At 37.8% G+C, this 14,296-nt stretch overlaps 1 protein-coding gene across 3 annotated transcripts in view; it reads right to left on the bottom strand.

Moving 5' to 3' along the window:
- Nucleotides 1–13,802, bottom strand: part of avpr2ab (arginine vasopressin receptor 2a, duplicate b) — a 33,204-nt gene extending 19,402 nt beyond the window's left edge. Inside the window, exon 1 of one of the 3 annotated variants that reach the window (XM_077214384.1) lies at nt 13,447–13,802. The gene's annotated coding sequence lies outside the window, so the exon portion shown is untranslated. Of the gene's footprint in view, nt 1–2,464; nt 2,510–13,446 lie in introns of those variants that run through there. The other 2 variants (XM_077214385.1, XM_077214383.1) reach the window with 2 other exon arrangements.
- Between the last annotated feature and the right edge of the window lie 494 nt (nt 13,803–14,296).

Below are 14,296 nucleotides of genomic sequence, written 5' to 3'. Positions count from 1 at the left end.
AAGTGAAAAGACTAGATTCATTAACATCTTTACATTTATATATGTGGAGATACACTGGGACCGTGTGCTGCTTTCGGGGTCCGTGTAACTTTGGATAATTTGTTTTCTCGTTTTTGTCTTCAAAACGAAAAAACGGGGAGAAAAAAAACACACTCATTTATCATATATTCGACCCTTCTCATGAACATAAAAATTACACAAATTCACCCACGCGTGCCATGAAATATTAATTTAACTTCATACACAATTACCCCTAGCCTACATATTTGGCACACTGCTTGTTTTATTTAACTGACCAACTATCAAAATCTGTGTGGCAAAGCTGCTCGATGCACTACAAAAATTAACCATGCTTTTACTACAAATAAAAAAAACCCCAAAACATGGTTAATATAGTTAAACCATGGTAACCACACATTGACCTATAATAGTGTATTTCTCTAGCGCTCATAGTTAGCCATAGTGAACCTATGTCTACACAGAAGATTGTGTCAGGCCATTATTTAGTCTGGCAGTTTGATGAGAAAGAGTTCATGTATAGTTGCAATTAACGCTTTAAGAATCCGTACAACTGTAGCAGCGCATGACTGTTATTCTGTTCCACGGAACTGGGGAACAACTGATGCTTAATGTTTGGTTGACCAATCAGTGGAAAGGGGCTATCAATTCCTGCACATGTAGAGATTGAATATTCAAGCTGTTTATTCATTTGGATTTGTCTTTCTAGTTGGTGAATATAGCCTCGTTTTCACCGCAGGAACTTTCCCCATGAGGTAGGGGCTTTTGAATGATACTTGGTGTGTTTCGATCGCAGGGACCAGGGTCTAAATGAGGTTCTGGGTAATAATTTCCCCCTCAGAAAGTCCCTGCTTGCGAGGTAGTACCTACTTTTTCAAAGTTCAGGAACTTTCGGGGGTGGGACTTGGTTGATTCACACAGTATTTTATTTCAACCACCATTTTTAAAAGTCTGTTGCGGTGCGTGCAGTAACAGTTGTTTGCAATTCGAATCAACAATGGAGTTTAAAAAAATACAACCTATGGGCCGATGACGAGGTTCAGGCTTTATTAAGTTTATATGCGGAGGAAGAAATTAGCAATCATACGTTACCGGACTAAAGCCTGGTTCACACGGCAGGATAATTAGGCCGATTTTAGCCCCGATTTACCCCTTCCGACAATCTTAAGGATGCTCCGATTATCGTAAAATAATCTGACCAGATATTCCTGCCGTGTGTGGTGTGTTAAGAGTGCTCTTGTCTGCTCGGAAGGACGGGACCGCTCCGATCTCAAATCGGGGATATCCAACATGTTGGATTTTTTTGGCCCGATTTCTCCTCGTGTGTGGTGTCCCCCAGGGACAAACGAGCACGCAGCCTGTGGACTGTGGCGTGTAGCCAATCAGAAAGCGAGGTGACGAGGCGCCGGGAAACAAAATCAAAACAGCCAGTGGCATGGCGCACCAGAAAGTCCGGTGGACGTCGGAGATGGAGGACCAACTCGTCAACCTGTGGCAACACCGTGAATGTTTGTACAACGTTTCGAGTAAACTATCATAACCGAAATGACAGGGAGAGTAATTGGGCAGAAATTGCTGCTCGACTTGAGATACCAGGTAATGTTTATCTACACTACCCATCGCTAGCATGATGATAACATTCGTTTTATATAAATGTCTCGTGTCATGATTGTTTACTCTGAAGTTACGTTTGATCTCGAGGTATTTCGCAAGATTTTCCGTCTGACCTGGGAATGCTCGGGAGGCAAATCGGTTTGTGTGTGATGTGTTGATCTTGCTGTGTGGCTGCGCACCACACACTGTACGACCAAAACTGTTAGACCCGTGATTTTTTTAATCGCCGTGTGAGGGGTCTCTCAGGTTTGGAAAATCGGCCGACAATTTTAAAATCGTCCCGTGTGAACCAGGCTTAATTTGCCTAATCTTCTTGGTACTTTGGGCCCTGTCCCAAACGGCGCACTTCATGTGGACTTCTGGTCTCGTGGACTTAAATTGTGCGTGCTCGCTGAGTCTATGAGTCCGTAGGCCGTCCCATTCATCATTTTAATGCTCTGAAGTGTGCTCAGCAGTGCCCCCTTTGTACCCTTGAAGCGGTCTTCTGTGAATCTCGCATGGATGCAGGCTCCACACACTTTAACTGCCCAGTAATCCTTGCGAATGGCCAATCAGACAACGGATGGGAGGAGATTTCGCTCACACACAATTGTTAACATGGCTAGGAAAAAATATTTAAGTGTAAGTATCATTACATTAATCATCATTAAGTTTATACAAACATTATGGTCATCTACCTGTAGTTGATGTCTCAAACATAGGCTAATTAGCGCGCTGAATAATATGATCGCATTATGATTCATTAAATAAATAGAACCAAATGTCAGGGCTTTACCGAGTCATATGTAACAACAACAACAACAACAACAATAGGCAGCATATTTCCCCAAACCTGCAGCTTCTGTCCATAACAACAACCAGACCGTCTTCCTATTTCCGGCGTGATGATCGAGTCTGTCCCAAAAATACCTCTAAATGCGCCCTCGTGACTCACGCCAAGGGTCCTATAGGTCTGCACTACATGACGTCACCAAAATGTGGACTCTGAGGAAGTCCACAAGTCCGGAGTGTGCCATTTGGGACAGGGCCTTAGACCGCGATGGAAATGCAGACAGCAACAGGGGGAAAAAAAGTTCCTGGGAGAAATTGTTCTGGGTCATTCCGGTGAAAAAGCTTCTTTAGAACAAAGTGTGATGAAAACAAGAGATTTTTTTTTTATGTTCATGTTGTAAATAATATAATAGGCTTTGTGACAAAAAAAATATTTCCCCCTTTTTTCCTTTTTGAAGACAAAAACAAGAAAAATTATCTGAAGATACGATCTGCTCTGGAACACTGGTTGAAGATCCAAACGCAGCTTTATTAGGGTTAATCCAAAATCGTAATCCATAAAACAGGCAATGGTCAAAACCAAAGGGCAAACAATCCAGATAATAACAGAGTCCAAGACAGGCAAATCCAGGGAGACTAGGCAGGAAGTCAAAACCAAACCACAGGTAAACAGAAGGCAAGCGCTCAGTTTTTAACATTGATAATAATAAAAAATGTTTCTTGAGCAGCAAATCAGCATATTAGAATGATTTCTGAAGGATCATGTGACACTGAAGAGTAATGCTGAAATGCTGAAAAATCAGCTTTGCCATCACAAGAATAAATTACATTTGGAAATATATTCAAATAGAATGCAGTTAATTTAAATGTAGTAAATTCACAATATTACTGTTTTTACTGTATTTTTAATCAAATAAAAGCAGTCTTGGTGAGCATAAGAGACTTCTTTCAAAAACAGTAAAAACTTCTTACTGACCTTAAACATGTGATTGGTAGTGTAAATCATTTGAATACTTAAAACTGTAATTGATTTTGTGTGGTCGTCCTTTGCATTTGTTTTCCCTGATTTTTTCCTTCATTCTTCTGGTGTTTGTTCATGTGTGCTGTTTTGTCTTCCATATGTGTATTCATTTGCTTTGTTTGATTTATGTGTGGATTAGTGAGAATGGAACCAGAAAGCTCTCGAATGCAATTTGTTTTAAAATTAGCTCTTGATTCAAGCCCAAGTCTGTGTGACCTGAAATATTTCATTCACTTCATTCATTCATTCTCACTCACTCTCTCTCTCCATCTGGAGTGGCGCTTTTCATCTTGTGTTTACATAATCAATTCACACCAGAAATAGCCTCTTCAGAGCTGGAGTCCTAATGAAATTAGTGAAGGTCTTCCTTTGACTTTTGCCTGCTGAAGACCCGTCAGTTGCTTGCACTTTTTGCATGTCCTGACTACTTTCCATTACCTACTTTGATACCTCCTGGGAAATTACAGAAAGAGCCTCCTCGTGTGCTCTGGGTCTTTAAATGTTTCCGATGCACACGCGCTGGCACTGGCTATTCATCAGGAGGCTGAAAGCGGCTCTGTTATTTGCCCCTGCTGGGCATGTGTATATGAACCGCTCAGTCAAGTCTGCCCGTTGGAGAGATAAATCCCCAAAATAAGATCTCTTTCATATCTCAATTGTTTCTCCTATTTAGCAGAGAGATTACAGGGAGAGCAAATGGAGTCGCCATCTCAGATTTTGCAGGAGACTCACTTGGTCTCTGTAATTTCACTGCTGTAAAGCAGAAACAACTGAGATATGAAAGATCTCATTTTGGTTCCAATAGAAATATCACACAGGGTTTTAAAAGAGATTGCAACAATAACTTTTAAAACACTGACTGGTCAATTGTGTGAATTCTTTTTTTTTAAATGATCCCGTATTTTTACCTGAAATATATTTTACATTTTTCCTTATGGAATGTCATTGTTGTGAAATGTTAACAGTATTTTATGCTACAATCTCCTTTTTTTACATTATACTCATTGTAATTTTTCCCATCCATGGGATTGAGGACTAAATTATTTGAGCTTTGCTATCTGCATGGATTTTATAGCTCTAAACTCTTAGGCTACGTCTACATTGAAAACTGAGTTTTCGTTTCCAAACGCTCATTTCCAAGCGTTTTCCAAAAGTCTCTCATCCACACTGAAATGTCGGAAAACACTATATTCGCCTTACAGCGCATGTGTAAACCCTCATAAAAGCTCACTGAGATGAAACCGACAGAACAAGACATAATCAAGTTATCACGCAATTCTTCTGGCGGGATCATTTTATTTAGCAAAATATTTCATCATTCGCTGATGCAACCAGGTCGCACTCACTCATCATTATATGTTTGGTCTAAAACGCAACTGCTCTCATGTTTTGCCGTAGGACAGCAAATGCGAGTGAATTTTCTGTCATCTTTGCAGGACTGTGATATCAAGAGTGTGCAAAGTAACATATTTTAGCAACAGTGCGGAAGTGAATAACACATAACAGGCACAATACCCGTATAGACATGAATATTTAAATGGTACAATATGCTTCACATGACTAAACATCCATCTTCATTTTGAGATCCCTTCGGTTTCACAGTCCACGCTACAATGCGAAAATGCCATTTTCAAATTTATCCACTTTGGAGAGCGTTTTCAAAAAGCTTTGTTTTCATTAATAAAAACTCTTGTCTTTCATGGACGAAAGGCCAAAACAGAGAGAAAAAGCTGCCTTTTCAAATGAGAAGTATTAGTGTGGACAAGGCCTTATTGTATGTCCACAAATGTCTCATGTGTTTTTATTTCTCCTAAAGATTTTAGAAGACACATCTGAGACAAGACTCCTGAGCTAGGAAAGAGCAACTTCGGAGCAATCAAAGAATCTGAGCAAAACCACACCAAACAGAGACATGTCCTCCGTCTCTTCAACCTTCATCTGCTGGTTATCAGTCGGACACTAAAAATATTTCCCGTTTCCCGTGGTGCTCTGCTTGGAGGTCAAGGGGGTAGATTGAAAAAGAGGAGATGAGAGTGGAGGATGTGAAAGCCAACTGTGGAGAGCAGCAGTGCACTCATACATCTCTCGCTCCTTTGCTCCTCTCTCAGTTTGTATCATCTCGCTGACACCTCTGCTGTTCACTGTATCTGATTTTTACGTAAATATCATCCTTTCAGCAGATCATGCTGTCCTTGATAGCTTCTATTCCAGGTCAAAAGCAACTGCACAGTAATAGTTGAGCAAAACTCAACCTGGCTCTTCACTTCATCAAAAGCTGAGCTTCAGATGTAAGCAATACCTTTCAGATGCTGAATGACGCTCATGGATAAATAGTCATTTTAAAAGTGATGGTGTTATGTGCCAGTCCAGGGTCATTTGAAAGGAGGAAAGGACGTTCATGGCACAGCAGTGGGGTGCACTGGGACTTGAGCACATGAACCTTTAACGGCACTTTCTAAAGGTGCCTTTTGCCATCAAATAAATAAATAAATAGAGGTGAAAAATAAGAGAGAAAATATTAGAATACACGGACAGAAATAGAAGAGAGAGAGAGAATACAAAAATACGTACTGCAAATTTAAAAATTGTAAAATGAATTTTAAAATTAGGGAGCAAGATGATAAGAAACCGTGTGTATGATCCAGATGTTAATGTGACAACTATAAATAAATGTTTAAGTATAAATTAAGTATTAATATAAATGCTACTTACATACTGTATCAGGGGCAGGGCCAGATTCACTGGTTGAACTGCTACTGTAAATAAATTGCATTTTGTTGCACACAAAATAAATATACACACATATATATATATATATATATATATATATATATACACATATACATATCATAGATTTTTTATCCATTTTTAAAACTATCTAATATATTTATGTTGTCCAAAATATATTTGAAAAAAAAAAAAAATAGATTTGCAAGTAGCTACATGTTATTACATATTTTGGCATTTGAAAGTCTACACAAAATCCATTTTAATTTTGAAACATATATTTTCTTAAGCTACACTGTTTAAGATGTGTATTTGAAATACATTTTACCCAGAATTGTATTATTATTATTGCCGTATGGGTATACATGCATAATCATTCTTCATTATATGTGTTGTGCAGTTTCAGAAATGTAATTCAAATCGGAAAAACTATGATTTTATAATGGGGAATTGAAATGGGTCACAGCGTTTCTTGGTTTCCTCAGGTTTTGTGGTCAGCGATATCTAGTAGGTTGCTCCAGGCCTGGACTGGGACTAAAAATCGGCCCGGGCATTTTGGCCCAGACTGGCCCACTGCCACTACATATAATAATAAACACAACCAATCTTTTCACACCCCTGAATATGTATACTAACTCCTATTAAAACCACTAATGCCATGTAGCCTAATGAGTGAGTAGGGATGAGTAAGAGTTAATAGATGAAATAACTACTAATTGTAAAATACAATCGAACTACCCCACAATGATGAATCCTAAAACAAGCTATAAGTTGCATTGGCATAGCAATACCAGTGTTTGACAAAGAATTTTTGGTAAGTCTGTGGTGGGTGGACTTCTGTCCCTTTAGGGGGGTTCGGGGGAGCCCCCCATAAGAAAAATGTGTGCTTTTTAATGTTAAATTCATCAATCTGGTGCACTTTGAGAGTTAAAAATTAAAAGCTCCAACCCATAATCAGTGTGCAAATTGAACAAAGAAAAACCTCAAAGCTGTGATATAGTGTCTGTCTGCATTACACTACTGCATAATAATAGTTATAATATTAATTCCATGACATTAATAGCCATATTGTAAAACAAATGCACTGAAAAATAAAAGGAACTTTCATAATTAGTTTTGTACTAATTTCCATGCTTGAAAGAGATAACACATGATCTTTTAATTTTTTGCGGAAAACATGGTTTACAAACGCGTCTCATTACAATTCTAGTAAAATGCGTAATTATCAACTATGCCGATGTGTAAATAATGCGTAACTGGGTGATGGGTTCCTACACTCATAGCCTACCTAAGTGTTCTGAAAGTTGTCTAGTTCTGCTTAACACAGTTCTCTACACTCACTCATTCTCTCCTGATCCTCCTCAATATCCTCATCAGACACTTGAAGGGCCCGTTTCTTTTTTTCACGCTATTTCTCTGCACATTCCTTGCGTTTCTTCTCCATCTCTGACTATTTTGACAGATACACACTGACACTGCACGCGCGCTCGGAGCCCAAAGGGGGAGGAGTTTAAAGATGTGATTGGACCAACCCAGTGCCAATCAAGAAAAGAACCAATGGGCCGCTGATCTACGCGTTTCATGGGCCGGTCTGTTTCCGGTCAAAAAACTGATTTTTTTTTGTCCATTGCATTACACCGGTACAAAGATCCCAGCGCCGCCAATTAGGCAAAACTAAACGAATGGGCCGCCGATGTACGAGTATTATGGGCCGTTTAGACAAAAAAACGTTTTTATATATATATTTTTAAAGAATGATCTGTATCGGCCCAAAAAGCACGTCGGCCCAACGCGCAAATGCCCGGTATGCCCGATGGCCAGTCCACCCCTGGGTTGCTCTACTTTTTCTAGTGTCAACTTATATGGTCCGTTATTTCAAGGTACGATATATGTCACTGGTCAAAACTGGTAAAAACAAATCCTGACTGAGAAAATAGCAGATGACAACATAGCTAAGGAATGATAAGGAGCATATACTCATCTCACAAAAACGGTAAACTAAAAAGGTAAATTTACCTTAAAAAAATCTTACTTGTAGCCTAGAGTTAATTATCGTAGAGCTTGTGTGAAATGAGAAAATAGTGTCTCATAATTGCTAAAGAAAATACTACATTTGATAATATTCATGTTGAAAATAGAAAATAGGCTTAGAAGGGCCATCATGATGATTTCTTTTGATGATCCTTCTGCCAATGAGTATGTGTGGACCGATCTCACACTGAGCAGTGATGAAGTGCAGATAAGGAATTTATCAATGTACGTCAGCACATCAGATCAGCGTGTTATGTGGCTACACTGGAATCTGTGTGCGTGCGTGTCTGGTGGACTAGGTGAAAAAGACGTGTAAGGAAAGTAATCCCTAATTTATGAACACGCCCCAGGAATGCATCACAGCAGGAGAAGTTACTGTATAGTGCAGCATCGCTATCTGGAAAGGAAAAGGAGGATAGACAGAGGAGAATAGAGGGAATCAATTGAACATTATCATTTTTTCTTTGTTTTCATTTTTCAAACCCCTTACACTTTCAAATTTAAAGATTTTTTTTTTAAATTTGAAGTTTTAATATGGTCTCTTTCTGACTCAGATAATTACTTATATTGAAAAAAGATCCACTGCGGTTAATTGCCACTTTTTTCAATATAAGTAATTATCTGAGTCAGAAAGAGACCATATTAAAACTTCAAATTAAAAAAAAAATCTTTAAACTTGAAAGTTTAAGGGGTTTGAAAAATGAAAACAAAGAAAAATGATAATGTACTTGATGAGTAATATTTCAGATTCTGCACCTTTTTTTTAGGTCAGTAATCAAATTATTGTGACATTAATTATGTGACTTTTTGTACAGACGGTCAGATGTTCTTGTTTTCAAGATGTTCTTTTGGATCAAATCATGATTGAAATCATGATAATCAGGTTTTAAATTAACTCATGATAAGTATCAATTAAATTTTTCCTTCAAATTTGCAATATTGATAGTATAATTTAATTAGAAAACAATGCATTTTCACTATTTAAAAAGGTATACAACTTTTGAATGCAACTGCACACATTTAACTTTGAGCAAAAAAAGCCATTCTACATAGCCCCGGCTGTTTCCAAGAAAAAAACACTTGCAAGTATATCTCGATCCTTCTTTATTATTATTTTGCGTCTTTGTCAATCACAGGAAAACAACCACACCACAGGAAGGATGACTGAGTGATCCACCTATTTTCATCTGTTAGCTCTTTTGTTTATCTAACCCATTTCCGCTGTCTGTTTATCCTTTCATGTTTCAGCTTTGTTCTGTTCTCAGTCCGGGCCAAGAACACGGCCGCATTCCTCCAACACTGAGAGACATTTTACTAAAGTATAGTACAGTGTAGTATAGTATAGTAGCAGCAAAAAATTTTTTGCTAATATTATTCATTTTACAGTTTTTCAGGTACATTATTTAAAAAAAAAATGTGATTAATGTGTGTGTGTGTGTGTGTGTGTACATGAGGACATGGAGATCTTGGAAACAGGTTCATGCTCTACTGACTGGTCTACATATACTCATTAACTCATTACATATATCCCTGTTTAAACAGATCACAGTGTAGCAGTACATATATCCCGGTTTAAACAGATCACAGTGTAGCAGTCTTTAAAAACACACCGAAACTTTGGAAACAATGAAAATAACACAATCGAAACTACAAAAACAATACGAGCAAACAGTCCATTCCTTTTTATCCTTCTTTATTGTGCATAGTCTGGGCCATACACAAGGGAACCATAAGTGAATACATCATCAGACATCGATGGACTTTGAAACCTCTCAGGTTCACAGAGTGTTTAGGTTTGTTTACTTATAACAGGAGTCTCTCCATGATTTCAAGGTTCTTAGTGAGATACATTTACATTTAGGCATGAATCCAGCCTATGTTAGTTCAACTGCTGAAATTTGGAACAGCTGTGGGGCACTTGCAACCTAACTTGACCTAGTATTTGTTTTCTCTCAGTCCAAAAATCGATAAAGCTTTGTAAGGTTTCAACAAAAGCAGGTCACACATGTTGACTCAAGACAACTGAGATTCCAGTTTTGCAGAGTTAGGTTCCATTGCATAGCTACTTTTGTTTTCAAAATCCTGAACAATTAAGCATGCAACGCACTGAAGATTTTAATCAATCACTGCATTTAGTTTTTGTTCTATATGGATTAATGCATGGAATGTTAAAGGAGCTTTATGTACGAATTTTATTTAATGTATTAGTTTTTTTATTGACAAAAACTGCTTGTAACAAAATTTAAAAAACAAGACCTTTTCTGACTTTGTCTTTGAAAGCCTGTAGACTGATTTTTATGTGAAGGACTTGGGACATTTTGCCGGGAAAATCAAAAGGATGTGATATTTGCACGCGCTCCCGAGAGCCTCTTTTCCGTTCAATCACACATGAAACAAATGCTAATGTTAAGGATAATGCCGAAAGAGCTATTCTGTTTAATGACCTCACATTTCCATATTCTACACTCAACAGGCCACTTTATGTACACTTTCGGTGCACCTTGCTAGTACCCGGTTGGGCCCCCTTACCAGCAGAACTACTGTACCTTAACTCTTCATGGCACAGATTCAACAAGGTGCTGGAGACATTCCTCAGAGATTTTGGTCAATATTGACATGAAAGAATCATGCAATTGCTGCACATCCATGATGTGAATCTTCTGTTCCTCCACATCCCAAAGGTGATTTATTGGATTGAGATCAGGTGACTGTGGAGGCCATTTGAGTATAGAGAACTCAGTGTCATGTTCAAGAAACCAGTTTGAGTTGATTTGAGCTTTGTGACGTGTGTTATCCTGCTGGAAGTAGCCATCAGAAGATGATACACTGTGGTCATAAAGGGATGGACATGGTCAGCAATACTCAGGTAGGCTGTAGTGTTTAAAGGATGCTCATACTAAGGGGCCCAAAGTGTGGCAATAAAATACCCCCTACACCATTACAACACCATTACAACCAGCCTGAACTGTTGATACAAGGCAGGATGGATCCATGCTTTCATGTTGTTTATCCCAAATTCTGATCCTACCTAAAACCTATCGAGACTAGGCAATGTTTTTCCAATCTTCTCTTGTCCAATTTTGGCGAGCCTGTGTGAATCATAACCTCTGCTGGTTCCTGTTCTTAGCTGACAGGATTGACACCTGAGTGGTCTTCTGCTGCTGTAGTCCTGTATCTGCTTCAAGGTTTGTTGTGTTGTGCGTTCAGAGATGCTCTTCTGCAGACCTCGGTTGTAACGAGTGATCATTTGAGTTACTGTTGCCTTTCTATCAGCTCGAACCAGTCTGGTCATTCTCCTCTGACCTCTGGAATCAACAAGGCATTTTCACCCACAGAAATGGCACTCACTACAGTTCTCTGTAAACTCTGTAAAGATGGTTGTGTGTGAAAATCCAAGTAGATCAGGAGTTTCCAAAATACTCCAACCAGTCTGACATCAACAACCACTCCACATTCAAAGTCACTTAAATCCCTTTCTTCCCCATTCTGATGCTCATTCTTGAACTTCAGCAGACCGTCTTGACCATGTCTACTGTACATACCTAAATGTTTGCTGTCATGTAATTGGCTGATTAGATATTTGCGTTAACAAGCAGCTGAACAGGTGTACCTAAAGTGGCCGGGTAGTGTATAGCCCTTTTAAATGAAAATATTTGTAAACCTACATCATTTATAGCCTAACATGAAATTCTTATAAGATAAGACAAAATTCCACAAAAAATCATTTAGAATGCAATTAATCACAAATGTGATCACCCTACATTATCACTATGACCAAATGTCCACCAAATCATCGGGCGTTCATGGGTAACGCTTTTCATGAAAGTCTGTATTGGATTTTAGAGTCCTAATTAAGAGGAAAAAGAAAAGCATCAAGTGTAGTTAGTGCCACTCTGAAACACACGGGCCTCCATGTGTATATGAGAGTGATGGATGTATAGTGACCTTTCCAACTGACCTCAGCCATATAATTCCACCATTCAGAATGGGTGTTTACCTCAAAATGAGATGAAGCGAATTAATTTTATGAATACTTTGTATGAACTGTATAAAGTACTGTTCACATTATGTTCTTCAAGTTAATTATTTCAGCATTGTACTGCAGATGACTCTGAACTGAACGGTGATTTAACCTAACTCTAGTGGCCTCCTGCACCCATGCATAACTTTACCTGTGACAAAACAGAAACTATTCTGTCCATATTCTACATAGTAAAAAAAATCCCATAAGATGTATTGTCAAAAACTGGGAGCTCTTTCTTTGCCAGAAATTCATAAATAATGATGGCAGTTCTTCAGGCATAGTTTACTTTTTAAACATAAAAACATATTTCATTAACTAACATATATTTAATGTATCAATTGAATTATTTAAACATTACACGATGAAACAAAGCTCATAAAGTTGAAGTTCTCTATGAGCATTTACTAGCTTAATTTGTAATGAGAATGCGCAATATTACCCACACAAACACAAAAAGCATGACATTAAAATAATAAATCAAATATTAACAAAGTAACATAAAATGTTACATATAGGCTATGAGTAAAATATGATTGAATGTGACATGCTATACAGAGAATTATGGGAACATACTTTTACTGTTTATCATATGACTCACTTTTTACTTGCTTTTATCAATATTTTTATCTTTGACAAAAAATATATTGTAATCATAGATTACAAGATAAATAATTTTATCACAAAGAACATTTTTAAAGTAATTCAAGGTGTAACTTATCCAGTGCAGTTTTTACTGTATTTTCCATTCTTTTCCTGTTAAAATTACTGACATTTTAAAATTGTTGAAGTCATAAAGTCAAAATTTATAAAGTAGCCTACTCGAACTCCACGTGATTTTATTTAACACATTATTTAATGTCTCTTTATCTTTTTTAATCTCAAGCCTATAAAGAAAATAAATGGATTTATGGTAAAAGTTATCTTTTGGGGGTTAACAAAATAAAAATGCACCTTATTGGCCCTCAGATAATTTGAAAAAGACAGAATATAGTTTTAATACAGGATATCATTTGCAATTTTCGTTTGTATAATTTATAGCCATTAGGATACATACAGCAGGAACGCTATTTATTCCAATGGCCAAACACTCAATACATAATCCTAAACAAATATTTGCATTCAACATTAAAATCATTTTTGACATTGTAGTGTCTGAAGAGAACACGTGAGTGACATAGTTAAGTGGTGCGCGCGAACAGAAAGCGCTACATGTGACCGCTGATCGATTAGCAGCACTTACCTTCAGTCAGCTCCTTTTCTTCACTGTAAGTATTTCACTTTGCAATATAATCCACAGTTTTCTTCACGAACTAAGCCACATATTGCTCTGTCCATGCCACGTCCACGCCTTCTGGCTTGACACTGAATCTCTTTTAGATATCCACCGTTTACCATTGTGACTTTACTTAGGAATTATGTAAAATAATTTATGTTAAATTTGCTCCTATCCGTCCAGCTGTCAGACAGAAAAGCAAAGTGCGTCTTTATGTCTTATGCTCTGTCAGTTTCAGTTATGTCTCAGTATATACTCTGATCTAGTGAGCGCACTAAACGTATTTTGCCTGGGCTACTTGTGTTCCTCCTGCTGTATCCCTCTCTCCATGAACTCCTCCCCTCATTAACCTTCATCCACACTCCAGCTGCTTTAATCATATACAGATCAGTGTCATCTAGAGCAGTGGTTCTCAATCCTGGTCCTGGGGACCCACTGCTCTGCACATTTTATACGTCTCCTTTATCTGACACAGCCAGTTCAGTTCATAGAGCTCTTTCCTAACGAGCTGATGATCTGAATCAGGTGTGTTAAATGAGGGAGACATACAAACTGTGCAGAGCTGTGGGTCCCCAGGACCAGGGTTGAGAACCACTGATCTAGAGTATGGGGAAATGATACATTATATAAATACACACACTCAATAAAATTATGGCAACAGATTACAAGCAACATTACTAATTAAAAACACATCTATGTATAGAATTATGTATCAATCATAAAAGCTTCTTAAAATGAATAACTCAAAATGAGTCACTGTAAATAGATTTTGTTTAAAAAACTACAATAATTGAGTTAACTGAACCACTATGTTTCT

Source organism: Siphateles boraxobius, unplaced genomic scaffold (genome assembly GCF_051911475.1).
Source record: "Siphateles boraxobius isolate OS27281-9 unplaced genomic scaffold, OSU_SipBor_1 68, whole genome shotgun sequence".
NCBI classification, from domain to species: Eukaryota; Metazoa; Chordata; class Actinopteri; order Cypriniformes; family Leuciscidae; genus Siphateles; species Siphateles boraxobius.
Note: the sequence above shows the minus strand (reverse complement) of the source record. Positions and strands in the feature narration are given on the sequence as shown.